This window comes from Momordica charantia, assembly GCF_013281855.1.
Source record: "Momordica charantia cultivar OHB3-1 chromosome 7 unlocalized genomic scaffold, Mcharantia_2.0 BLBB01000007.1, whole genome shotgun sequence".
Lineage (NCBI taxonomy): Eukaryota > Viridiplantae > Streptophyta > Magnoliopsida > Cucurbitales > Cucurbitaceae > Momordica > Momordica charantia.
The window spans coordinates 15,009,976-15,022,641 of NW_028275165.1; the positions used below are offsets into that span (position 1 = coordinate 15,009,976).

General features: G+C 39.8%; 1 non-coding gene across 1 annotated transcript; it reads left to right on the forward strand.

Moving 5' to 3' along the window:
• The first annotated feature begins 5,216 nt into the window (after positions 1 to 5,216).
• Positions 5,217 to 5,323, forward strand: LOC148210433 (small nucleolar RNA R71). The gene has a single exon (XR_015792471.1). It is a non-coding gene; the product is annotated as a small nucleolar RNA R71 (small nucleolar RNA).
• Positions 5,324 to 12,666: the final 7,343 nt, after the last annotated feature.

The window sequence follows — 12,666 nt, forward strand, 5'->3', positions numbered from 1 at the left end:
CTTGAGAGAAGATTTGAAAACAAGTGAGAAAATTATGGTAAAAATCGTGAATGGGGTGTTTTCAAATTCTAGGGCTTTTTGTTTTATGTTTTAAAAGCTATTAAAGACATAATTGGGTTTAAAATTGGGCCTATTTTTGATTTAAAAACAACCCAAAGCCCATTTAAACATAACCCACATAAAGCCCACGAAAGCCCTAATCCATAACTAAAAAAAAAAATCGAAATTGTCTCTTAAATTGCGCCTGGCGTAATTTTGGCGTGGGTCGGATCTTGATCTTGCAAAATTCAAATGAAAAAACAAAAATTAGATTTGTAATCTACACCAAAAAGCCTTAAAGAAAATGTAAAAATTTCGTAAAAAGAAGACAAAAAATATTTTACATAAAAACGCCCTCAAACTGTCCGAGGGATTGTTTCCACTGTTTTCTCATGGGTCTTTCAGTATTACAGAGGTTTTACCTCTGTCAATATACTCGCCATAATATTTATTGACCCGATGCCCATTTACCTTAAAGATATTACCTTTAGAACCCTTTAAATCCACCGCTCCATGTGGATAAACATGTTCAACTACGAATGGCCCTGACCATCTAGACTTAAGCTTACCTGGAAACAACTTTAATCTAGAGTTAAAAAGCAAAACTAAGTTTCCAGGTTCTAAATTCTTGTCCATTATCTTTTTATCATGCCACTTCTTAGTTTGTTCTTTGTACATCTTGGCATTCTCATAAGAAAGCTGACGAAATTCTCATCCAACTCATGTAACTAGAGCAATCTCGCTTCACCTGCAGCAACATAATCAAAATTTAGTTTCCGCGTAGCCCAATATGCTCTATGTTCTAATTCTAATGGAAGATGACATGCTTTACCAAAAACAATGCGATATGTGGACATGCCTAATGGAGTTTTATAAGCAGTTCTATACGTCCACAAAGCATCATCAAGTTTAATAGCCCAGTCCTTCCTATTTACATTCACAGACTTCTCTAAAATTGATTTTATTGCCCTATTTGATACCTCTGCTAGTCCATTAGTTTGTGGGTGATATGCAGTAGCAATCTTATGGTGAATGTTATACTTTTTAAGCATATTACTTACTGCTCTATTCAAAAAGTGCGTACCCTCATCACTAATCAAGCATCTAGGTGTACCATATCTAGTAAAAATAAACTTTTGCAAGAAGACAGAAACTACCTTGGCATCGTTAGTAGGGGTGGCCAAAGCCTCAACCCATTTTGAGACATAATCAACAGCCAAGAGAATGTAATTCTTACCGAATGAAGGTGGGAACGGACCCATGAAGTCGATGCCCCAAACATCGAAAAGTTCAACTTCCAATATTGGGTTTAAGGGCATCTCATGCTTCCTTGTCAAGTTACCTGATCTTTGACAGCGGTCACATCCTTGAGTGAATATATGAGCATCTCGAAATAGAGACGGCCAAAAGAAACCACTTTGGAGGACCTTTACTGCAGTCTTACGTCCAGCAAAATGCCCACCATATGGTGATTTGTGGCATGCCTCTAGAATCTCCTTCTGTTCATGCCCAGCAACACACCTACGAAGAATATTATCAGGTCCTAGTTTAAACAAGAAAGGTTCATCCCATCTATAAAACATGACATCATGAAAGAACTTCTTTATTTGGTACTTACTCAAATCATTAGGAATTATTTTGCTCGCCAGATAGTTCGCATAGTCAACATACCGAGGGACTTCAGAAATAGCTAAAAGATACTCATCCACAAAATGCTCTTTAATCTCACAACTATCATGATGCAAAGAAGACTCTAGCCTAGATAGATATCCGCTACTTGGTTTTCTGTTCCTTTTCTATCTTTTATCTCTAAGTCAAACTCTTGTAACAACAAGATCCATCTAATCAACCTAGGCTTAGCTTCTTTTTTAGCAAACAAATATTTAAGTGCAGAATGATCGGTAAACACTATCACTTTTGTCCCAATCAAATATGAACGAAACTTATCAAATGCGAAAACAACAGCCAAAAGTTCTTTCTCAGTCACCGTATAGTTCAACTGACTACTATTCAAAGTTTTACTTGCATAATAAACAGGATGAAGAATTTTACCTTTCCATTGACCCAACATCACACCTACAGCAAAATCACTTGCATCACACATTAGTTCAAATGGCAAGTTCCAATCTGGTTCAATTATGATAGGTGCTGAGCTAAGTGCTTTCTTAAGTGTCTCAAAAGCTTTCAAACAATGTTCATAAAAAACAAAGGGTCGATCCACTTCCAACAACTGACACAAGGGCTTAGAAATTTTCGCAAAATCTTTTATAAAACGGCGGTAGAAACCCGCGTGTCCTAAGAAACTTCTAACACCTTTTACAGTTGTAGGAGGGGGTAGTTTAGCAATCACATCTATTTTAGCCCTATCGACCTCAATTCCTTTTTCTGAAATTCTGTGACCTAAGACTAAACCTTCACGTACCATAAAATGGCACTTCTCCCAATTAAGCACAAGGTTAGTCTCTTCACACCTTTTTAAAACATTCTCTAAGTTCTCTAAACAAACATCAAACGACTCACCAAACACAGAAAAATCATCCATAAAAATCTCTACCGTGCTTTCTATCATGTCTGAAAAAATAGCGATCATGCATCTTTGGAAGGTAGCGGGAGCATTACAAAGACCGAACGGCATTCTCCGGAATGCAAATGTCCCATAGGGACACGTGAACGTGGTATTTTCTTGGTCCTCCGGAGCTATAGTAATCTGGTTGTAACCCGAATACCCATCGAGGAAACAATAACATTCCTTCCCTGCAAGACGATCAAGCATTTGGTCAATAAAGGGTAATGGAAAATGGTCTTTTCGAGTTACCTTGTTTAACCGATGGTAGTCCATACACACTCTCCAACCAGTCACCGTTCTAGTTGGGATCAACTCGTTGTCGTCGTTTGTAATCACCGTCATACCACCCTTCTTGGGAACGCATTGAACCGGGCTAACCCAACTGCTATCTGAAATGGGGTAGATCACTCCAGCATCTAACCATTTTATGATTTCCTTTTTGACCACCTCTTTCATTTTCGGGTTAAGCCTCCTTTGGCACTCGATAGAATTGGTGGCTCCTTCCTCCAGGATGATTTTGTGCATGCAAAATGTAGGGCTAATTCCTCTTATGTCCGCTATGGTCCATCCAATAGCCCTCTTGTACTTTGATAAAACCTGCAAAAGCAAAGATTCATGTTCATTAGACAAATATGAAGAAATGATAACGGGCAAAGTATCGTTTAAACCCAAATAAGCATATTTTAAATGAGAAGGTAGAGGTTTCTTTTCCAATTCTGGAGGTTCAATGATGGAAGGTTGCAAGGCCTTCAAATCCGCTATTGTCGGCTGCAAAAACTCAAAATGCTCAAATTGGGGCAAAATTGCGCCAGGTGCAATTTTGGATTCTTTTTCTGCGGCCTCCAAATCTGCTTCCAAGTCTTCCACCATCATTTGCTGGAGTTCCTCCATGATTGCTCCTATTGTAGAGCACTCCTCGACTTCATCCGGGAGACGCATCGCATCGAGGACATTGAAGGTTACCTGTTCATCATTGACCTTCATCGTGATCTCTCATTTCCTAACATTGAAAACTGTATCTCCAATTGCTAAGAATGGCCTCCCAAGAATGATCGACACCTCAAGATCTGCTTCACAGTCCAAAATTATGAAATCGGCGGGAAAAATAAACTTATCAACTTTAACAAGCACATCTTCTATTTTTCCTTCCGGTTTCTTTATGGATCTATCAGCTAGTTGTAAAGTGACAGTAGTGGGACAAGCTTCTCCTATATTTAACTCTTTAAAGACAGAAAGAGGCATAAGATTAATGCTTGCTCTTAAGTCACACAATGTTCTTCCTAGGTTCTTACCTCCTATTGAGCAGAGGATGGTAAAACTTCCTAGGTCCTTACATTTAACAGGCAATGGATTCCCTAGAGCATCACTACTACACTTTGTCAAGGCTACCGTCTCATGCTCACCTAACTTCTTACGCCTAGATATGATGTCCTTTAAAAACTTAGTGTAGTTAGGCATTTGTTCTAAAGCATCTATGAGAGGTATATTGATATGCAACTGTTTTAGAATCTCAAAGAACTTCTTAAAATGACCATCCTGATTCTTTTTAACTAGCCTTTGGGGGAAAGGTGGAGGAATCTTAATATTACCTACCTGTGGAGTAGTGCTGGGCACTACTTGCTTACCTTTATCCGCCTTCTTATCTTTTTCTTCTGAAGTTACAGGTTCTGCTTTCTCTTCTTGTTGTGGATTGGAGGTGGATGCAGGAACAGATGTAACTACATGAGTTCCTTCGTCTGGAAGTGAGGGTCCTTCATAACTTAATCTGCTTCTTGTGATAACCGCCTTACAGTGCTCCTTTCCCTCACGATCTCGCTTCAGGTTTTCTGTGTGTCCAGGCAATGTACCTTGGGGTCTAGATTTCTGGTCATTTGCAATCTGCCCCACTTGCATCTCCAAGCTTCTTATCGCAGCATCAGTTCTTGTCATGAACTCTTTCATCATGGCCTCCAAACTTGCGTTGCTACCACTTTGCTGAGTAGTATTTTGACCTCTTTGCTGATTGTATTGTTGAGGCTGCGACGCCGGTTGAGTTGGAAAACCAGAAGGAGTATAGTTTTGCTTGTATTGTTGAGCGGGTGCTTGTACACTACTACTAGCTACTCCTTGGTTACTCCAAGAAAAGTTTGGATGGTGCCTCCATCCAAGGTTGTAAGTGTTTGAATACGGGTTGAAATTCCGCTGGGCACCTTGACCTACATAAAAAATAGACGCTGGATTAGCTGGACAGTTCTCATACAAGTGGTTATCACCACAATAGACACAAGATATATATGAAATTTGCAAAATAGGAGAGGGTTCAGGTATCGCCGAAGTGACGGTTTTGGTTTCCTTCTCCATTGTCAACTGCTTCAACATTTGGTTCATAGCCGCCATTTGGGCTTGCATTGAAGCTACTGTGTCTAACTCAAAGATTCCAGCTGATACTTGCTTCTTTGGTAATGACCTTCCTATTTCGCCTTGGTCATTAATGTCTGTCATCTTATTCAAGATATCAACGATCTCATTTACCGACTTCTCTAACAACAAGCCATTGGCTGCGGTGTTCAACATCATCCTTGATGAACGATCCAATCCTCTATAGAATTGTTCAATCTGCACACATGCGGGCAATCCATGGCTCGGGCATCTTCTAAGTAACTCCTTAAAACGCTCCCAAGCTTCTTGAACTGCTTCGTTCTCCTTCTGTCTAAAAGACACAATGTCCTCTCGGAGGTCTACGTTCCTGGTCAAAGTGTGGTACTTTGCCAAAAATTTCTCCGTCAGTTCTGCCCATGTGTTGATAGAATTTGGTTCTAACGCGTTTAGCCAAGTCCTTGCACCATCCCTGAGAGAAAAAGGAAACATTTTTAATCTTAGTGCATCCTCAGAAACACCAGGAAGTTGAAATGCATTAGCTATTTCAATAAAGGATTTGAGATGGGAGTAAGGATCTTCATTAGTCAATCCTCCGAACTGGCCCATCGTCTGTAACATCTGGAACATGACTGGATTGAGCTCTAACTGTGCGGCTTGGGGTAAAGGATTATTTATCCCTGAATTTAGGTTGTGGAACGCATGAGTGACATAATTCTGCATGGCTACATCTCGATTATCAGCTAGAAGGATCGGATTAGGAATTTCTCCTGCTCAGTTTGCTGCTCCTTCACCTACCATATCTCCATTCACAGGTGGATTTTGTGGCGGTGGAGGATCTTGTGCATTTCTATTCATCTCGATGGTCTCTTCTTCTTCAACTTCTTTCTTTTTTTTTTACTTTCTTTCTCTTTTCTCAACCTCTGCTCACGCCTTCTCCTCTTAAGGGTTCTTTCAATCTCTGGATCAAAGGTCAACCAACCAGACTCTGTGCTCATACACAACTCCCTTAAAGGTTAGATATAACTGTTAATTCCAAGGACAGAGGTATGCAACAATCACACAATGAAACAATTCACTTGAAAAGAATATGATTTGAAAACTTAAGTCCCCGGCAACGGCGCCAAAAACTTGTTGGGATTTTCTCTACCTTTAAAAAGATTAGAGACTCGTGCAAGCGCACACGGTCACAAGTAATACTCGGAAGTAATCCAAGGTCGAATCCTCAGGGACTTGTTGCTTTTCAAAATCAAGTAATGCAGTGCAATAGTTCAAATATGCAATTGTGATTTAGGAAGAAAATAATGGTGAAATGTGTTGTTTGGGGTTTTAACTATCAAGCAATTTAATGAAACTCAACCTCCTTATCTCCTACCTTAGTTTTAATGCAAAACATGGAAAACACACTATGTTGAGAAAATGCACCAGGCGCAATTCCTGACTTATCTTGGGATTTGAGTTCTACTCTTTCACTACCGTTTTTGGTTGCTGCAGAGCAGAGGCTAGGGTAACCTACAATCATATTCCTATGTGTGATTACAACCCTAGAGAATATCTACCAACTCATTTGCATTATGGGTCAGAGGGCCTATGCCTAGGACCATGTTTTATGCGCTTATTCCTAAGTCACATCCCATATTAATTTCCTATTATTTTACCTAACTCACCTTTCCCAAGGTTGGGCTTTAGTGTATAAATCAAGTTCCCACTGGCCAAATGGAAAAAATATGTAAAGAGAAGTTTTTAGAAACCAACCCAAAAAAGTGCCAGGCGGAATCTGGCCAAAATCCCGAGCGTGTTGAAAATCAAATCTTTTGACTAAGGCATTCCACAAGGAGGTTGATAACTAATTTAGAACATAATTAAATTAAATTAAATGCACGAAAACATAAAGAAAATATTTTTCATTGAATTTAAATGAATAAACGAGTGGTACAAGGAGTTCTAGCTTAACCCTCTTCTCTCTCGAGCGTGAGGGGAGTTGAAACTCGCTAAAGAACTTTAAAAGAACAGAATTAACAAAGAACGGAAGTAAGAACTCGAATTAAAAGCACTACGAAAGGTAAAAGCGTGAAAAACAAAGAAATGAACAACTAGAACATGAACATAAACCCTAAAAACGTGTTCTACAACTAGAGAGCATCTAAAAGAAGATGAAATGAAGCTTGGAAGGGATGATTTGCTGAGGGATGGATGGCTTCCTTTTATAGCACCATAGGTTGGTTGAAACTCCCCTCCATTTTAGGTGGAAAAGGGTTGAGATTCACCTAACCACCTCACTTGGACTTGGACTCACGGTTTTGAACATGTGGGAAATGTCCTCCTTGCCCTTCATTAATCAAAACGTGCGTTTTGACAAATTGCCCTCCAAAAATGCGCCAGGCGCAATTCTGCAAAAGACAGAATTCTGTTATTTTCTTCCAACTTTGACCGCATTTATCTCATATTTTTCCTAAAGTACCATAGTTTGACTTTTATGCATAAATAATCTATGTATGTTCTACTTTAAGAATATATGGTCCTTTTTGGCAAATAATAATGGGAAATGGGTCAAAAACGTGGTCAAAGAGGGCTACCAACACATGTTTCTGCAGTAAAAAGTCAACCCTAACAGGGAGGTATTGGTAGAAAATAGTAGTCCGGACACCATTAGTTTCAACTTGTTTGAGAGTAAGGTGTCATTCGGTTAGACAGAATTTGACCTCATAAGCGGCCTAAAATATTCGAGAGCACACGTTAGGAAAGACACGTATCCTGTTAGGCTTAGAACCTTGTACTTCGATGATGACGTAAACCTGACCTTGGCCAATTTGGAGAATAAGTACAAAATGTTACGGTTTGATGATGATTGGGACGCGGTGAAGGTCTCAATCGTGTACTTCGTGGAACTAGTACTTCATGGACGGGAGAGAAGTTTGAAGTTTGACAGTAGTTTGCTAGGAATAGTAGATGATTGGGAAGTTTGCTGCAACTATGACTAGGGATCCATATCATTTGAGAAGACAATAAGAAGTCTTCAACGAGCACTGACTAATAAGACGGATGTGAGTGTTTCAGGTAAATAAATATCATATAATTGCCATATTTATTTGGACCCACTAATGATTGCTAACATTCTCTATAATTTATACAGGTGTGGGGGTATGGGACGATATCTTCCCTGACTAGACGAGTTGCTATAAAAGTTAATGAAGACGTGGTACCCCGCATGCTCCGGTGGAGGTGTGGTCGTTCGATAGGATGGCTCACGCTGGAAAGAGACATATTCCAGTCAACAACAGTAAGTGATTAACTTTATCATGCACTTGATTTGAACCACACCTCAGTGATATCATATTTCGTGTAGGTCACAGCAAAGAGCTTGGAACAAACTGAATCGGAGACGATATTTTTTAATAGGACATTCGAACCACCAGCATCCAATGATGTGGAAAATGATGAAGAAGGGCTTCAAAGTCCGCGACCCGCATTCGAGGGCCACGATGATGTGATCGAATGTCTATCGGTCGATGATATTGAAGACGGAGAGGGCACAAATAAGAAGAAAGAGAAAAAGAAGAAGAAGATCAAGAAGAAGGTGTATAAGCGGTTAGGAAGGTTGGACATGCGTATCGATGCCATGGAAAACAGGCTCAAGGGTGTGGAAGGTGAGTTAAAGTCCATACGGAAGTATTTGCGACGGCTTGCCAGGGTAAGTAGACAAGTTTATTAAATTTTGTATTCCCGTATGTTTTTTAAAATTTGGATGGTGTGATATGTCATTTGATGTATAGGGTCAACTAGTCGATCCTGCTGATATGCGAAGAGCCAAAGTAGGCGGTCATGCTGGTGGAGCAGGCCACATGGACGTCAACATGGCAGAGGTTCACCAGGTCCAAAATGCATCTGATATCCCAAAAGAACCAGAGGTTCACGAAGTACTGAAGGTCAACATAGGAGATGATGCAGGGGTTCGAAACGTGGAAGTGAAGGGATGTGAATCCCGGAGCGGAAACGGATTTTCGTTGCTGATTTTCGGGATACAAAACCGAATTTTACAGAAGAAAAATACAGAGAAAACTTTACCTTTGAAGAACGTTTCTTCAACTAGTTTTCCTCGAACACCACCACTATTTCTTAATCCAATTAATAATTAATAAATATATATATACATAAATAATTAACACTTAATTATTTATTATAAAATTAGAATCATATTCTAAAACATTACTCTCGTATAAGCTATGCACATTATTTTTAACCTATAGTTTTAATATGAATCTTATTCATATTAATTTTATTTGAATCTCATTCAAATAATATCTCTCATAATATATAGTTTTAATTCACAATTAACTATATATTATAATGTATCAATATACATATAATCCAGTAATTTGAACAATTCAAATTCTTCCAAAACCTTGATCCTCGTTTTACCCGTTATGAGCTAGCAAGGGGACCTAATGGACCTACAGATTCAAAGCTCCAACGATGCAAGATTAATCGGTCAAACTCATTGACTGAGTTAATCTAGATTCGTTAACTACGGGTCATTCCACTAAAGACCCGCAGTTACACTCTTCTCACTGCATAATGTTTTCGTGTCCATGGATATATGACCATTAATGACGAGTCAATCCTTCACGAGTATTCGTAACTCAAGTTGGGTCAAATTACCGTTTTACCCCTGAGTTACATCTTACTTTTTAAACACCACTGCTCCTCTAATGAACAACCCGGTTATGGTCCAACCAATAACCGGAAGTCCCTCTCGGCCAATGAGAGGGTGAGGCCCCTTGTTCAAGTCCCGGAGTCAGCATTTAAGAGAACACTCATCTACTCCCCTAAAGTCGGGGAGGAGTGAATTCCATCTTATGAAGTTATGTTCCCAGCTCCCCACTCGGTCTCGTCCCCAAAATGGTAGGAATATTGAGTCGGCAACTCGGGTCACTCTTACCCATACAGATCAAAGGACGAGCCCTCACGGGCAGGAGTCCATAACTCACTCAGGATTGAGAATGAGTTGCCTGGTCATCCTAAGAAATAGCAATCTATTAGTTAACGGTGTTACACCTAAAGATTGCCTATTTCGCGGTCCGATCTTATACAAACTCATTGTACAGGATACCCCCACTCGCATGTCTCCACACGAACGACCTGGATCGAGTCGTCTGTAACCTTTACAGAGTGGGCCGTATCCATAGTGTTGCCAAGATAAGGTACCCCAGCCTTATCCATATACTATAGACCCTTTAGGTTATTCACGGGATATTATCCATTCATATATCAGGGGTATATCAAATATATACCCTGTATATCAACTATATACCCAGTATATATACTGTCCCGATTACATAAAAAATAACCTTGGATGTTTAGTTTATTGGATTTTGGACAATGCAAAGCTATGATTCAACAACAAATTTATTGAATAAAACTTTATTAAATAGACATTTGTTTTTACAAAATACAAACTACGAGTTTAGGGCAACACACCCAACAGGAAGAGGTTGAGTCGGACTCGAACCAATTTTAGACACCGACGTCAGAGGTATTGAAACGTACATCATATACTTCATTTTGTCAATCTGTTGAGGTTCTAAATCGTTTACTTTCAGTCCCAATACGTCGATAGTACATCGACGACAGACGAAGTCGTACCAGACCAATCACAACATGTAGACTCGGACGAAGTATGTCTCATATCACAACCATTGCCACGTCCCAAAATTCAGCGACCGCAACGGGAAAGGAGAGTACCATGGAAGTTGCGTGCGTCAGTTAAAGTGAAGGTGGACGGAAAATGACATAAGGTCATACAATACAATCCAGTTGTGGATATTCCGAAAGAGGAGGATGACAAATTTCAGGTGTGGCTAGATGACCATGAGAAACGTTCAATGCGGAAGACCGCATACTCCATCAGGAATAAGGCCTGGTTCCGCAACCTATTGAGACCAGGTAACTGGTGCATAGCCGAGGTAAGTGGTCATTAACAACACTAAATGTAGTAAATATGTAAACATTCATGTTTCTAAATTGGGTACTGTTCATAGGTCGTCGATGAGCTGTTCATGTTAGTGCGGAAGAAGCTTGAGCAGTGGCCTTACCTGTGTTCTCGGAAGTTCACAACTGGCGATCTAGTTCTTGTGGTACGTGTGTTCATGTCTATCCACTAACTTCAAATTGGTCATAGTGCATAGGTTGATGACTCATTGGGTTAACTTTGACGTTACAGAACTACTTCAGACGTAAGGATGGTCCATATGCATGCATGCAATCTGATAGTTCATTGCCTTCAAGAGTAGCGGCCGAGTACGATTGGGACGGGAGGGGCAAGAGCATCATGGGTTATACTGACGGCATTCATACGGACTACCCTTTGAGGTGGATGGAAGTGGACGCCATATATCTCCTATTTAACATCAGGGGCAAACATTGGGTAATGGTATGTATCGACCTTGAGTAAGGCGAGATCGTAGTATGGGACTCCTTGAATTCAATGACCACAGATGATGCTATGGAGGATCATTTGAAGGTAATGCGCACCATCATCCCAGTAATGCTCTTCAAATGTGATGTAATGAAAGTCCGACCCAATCTACCGAGCCAACCATGGCAGATTCGACGAGTTATGTCAGCACCACAGCAGATTGGCGGTGGCAACTCTGGGATTTTCTGCGTCAAGTATTTCAAGTACGATGTAACCGGGTCCGCATTGGATACTCTTAAGACAGTCTAGGATCGCATATTTTAGGAGGCAACTTGCTTTTCAACTTTGGGCGAATAGACCTATTTTTTGATATTCCATTAGAATTGTTTTCTTATTTTGTACGTAACTTAGTTAAATTTGATAATACGAATGAATTCAAGTATATTGAGTATGATTTAACAGGGACTCGTTTAGATACATTGAGACAAAATATCAATTATTAATGGAGTTTAGGACTGCGTTTTCAATATTATGATCATTTTAATCTTTATTTTTGAAGAACATTGTATTTTACGGTCGAGGTAAGCTGGTTCACGCTCGAGGTTTTTTGCACAACTGAAAAAAATACCAACCTCTGTATCTACCTCGACCGAGTTCGAGCCCGAGAATATTGGCAGAACTGAAATTAAGAACAACCTCCATATTAAATGTACAGAACTTTAATCTCTATTTTCGTAGCTCATTGAATTTTACGATCGGGGTCGAGTATAACTTGGCCGAGAATTATGGAATCAAGAAAAATATGCGACGGCGGCGTCCAACACGAGGAACAAATTTTGGTGGCTTAATCGTCCTCGACACGCAGTCATCCTTTAAAATCCAATATTCCTCATCTCTGAGGGGGTACACGGGTTCGGCGTAACCAAGTGTGAGGGTTTCGATTCGGTACCATTTTGTTCTGCATTACAAAGCATAATTGAAAGACAATTAGAGATGGAATATATATATATATAATATACATCAACCTCGGGCGGGAAACATATTTTCTCGCTCGAGGTGGAGTTCAATATGCAGCCACGCCCGAGGTAAGTTTAACAAACATTCCATTTTGAAAACCTCTAACCCCGGTCGAGAAAGTTTAGTACCTCGTCCGATGTTCATCAAAAACATGATTCTTGGCCGAGAATCATATCACCTCGCTCGAGAATGACCCGAAAATTAAAACGCATAGTGTATGAGGAATGAACATATATGAGTTTAAAACAAAATAACAAAAGTTATTGTTACTTCG